We start from the raw sequence: 1,823 nt of genomic DNA on the forward strand, positions 1-1,823 counted from the left end.
GCCCCGGGGCCAGTGCTCCTTCGAGTGTTGGTCCGAACTAGAGCCACTTGCAGCGCCACCTCGGGGAAACTTGAGGGCTGGTTCTAGTTGTACGTAGTGTTCATCCGGTGTGCCCTGAGAACGAGATATGTGCAGCTCCTATCGGGATTTGTCGGCACATCGGGCAGTCTTGCTGGTCTTGTTTTACCATTGTCGAAATGTCTTGCGAACCGGGATTCCGAGGCTGATCGGGTCTTCCCGGGAGAAGGTATATCCTTCGTTGACCGTGAGAGCTTGTGATGGGCTAAGTTGGGACACCCTGCAGGGTATATTATCTTTCGAAAGCCGTGCCCGCGGTTATGAGGCAGATGGGAATTTGTTAATGTCCAGTTGTAGATAACTTGACACTTGACCTATTTAAAATGCATCAACCGCGTGTGTAGCCGTGATGGTCTCTTCTCGGCGGAGTCCGGAAAGTGAACACGGTTTGAGTTATGCTTGACGTAAGTAGTTTCAGGATCACTTCTTGATCACTTCTAGATTCTCGACCAATGCGTTGCTTCTCTTCTCGCTCTCACTTGCGTATGTTAGCCACCATATATGCTTAGTGCTTGTTGCAGCTCCACCATATTACCCCTTTTCCTACCTATGAGCTTAAATAGTCTTGATCTCGCGGGTGTGAGATTGCTGAGTCCTCGTGACTCATAGATTCTAGCAAAACTGATGCAGGTGCCGAGGATACCGGCACAAATGGCGCAACCGAGCTCAGGTGGGAGTTTGATGGGGACCTTGGTTGTTACTATGTATCATTTCTAGATGATCAGTAGCGGATCCCAGTCAGGACGATCGGGGATCTAGCATTTGGGGTTGTCTTCTTTTCATTTGGATTTGACCGTAGTCGGTCTATGAGTGTATTTTGAATGATGTATGATCTTAATTATGTATTGTGTGAAGTGGCGATTGTAAGCCAACTCTCGTTATCCCATTCTTGTTCATTACATGGGATTGTGTGAAGATGACCCTTCTTGCGACAAAACCACCATGCGGTTATGCCTCTAAGTCGTGCTTCGACACGTGGGAGATATAGCCGCATCGTGGGTGTTACAATTTGGTAATCAGAGCCATCCCCGACTTAGGAGCCCCCTGCTTGATTGTTTGCTGGCGATGTTGAGTCTAGAACAAAAATGTTTTGAGTCTTAGGATTATATATATCAGAGAGTAGGATTCTTTTTACTCCTCATTCCCTTCGTCGCTCTGGTGAGGTCTCCTGACGTAGATGTTTTGACTTTCCTCTCCTCAAATTTCACTAAAAAAAATTAGGATCACGCGGGTATCTTCAAATCATTCCGATGGTTTTGTGACGAGAACATTGTTCTTGGTGCCTCCTGTCTATTATGTGGCTTTAACCCGGGGAGTTGAGCTCCGAGGTGTTGTCGTCACAATTTTATCGTTGCAGTTCTGGAATACCTGAGTTTTGCCGACATCAAAAATCTCTTTTATGCAGTTGTTGGTGAGATAACCTCGACGCCACCCAGTACTGGGGCGGGAGTTCGGGATTATTGCCATAACTCGTATAACGGATGCTTTTCGAAGGTTGAGGTACACGATTTCCGAAGGTTTCTTGGTTATGTGTTGACGGATGGATACAGCTGGATGTAGGGATTGTTAGTTTGGGTGAGATATATTGCTTCCCCTGTATCCCCAACACCTGATTGTATAACCAGAAAGTTTCGGGAGTTTATAGGTGGGATTCAAGTAGCTCTAGCATTTCTTCCCGTAGATATTTGGTTTGTGATTGGGTAATCCTTACCACTTATTTGTTCCAGTTGTACCTTGTTATTTCA

This window comes from Triticum aestivum, chromosome 7B, assembly GCF_018294505.1.
Source record: "Triticum aestivum cultivar Chinese Spring chromosome 7B, IWGSC CS RefSeq v2.1, whole genome shotgun sequence".
Taxonomy (NCBI): Eukaryota; Viridiplantae; Streptophyta; class Magnoliopsida; order Poales; family Poaceae; genus Triticum; species Triticum aestivum.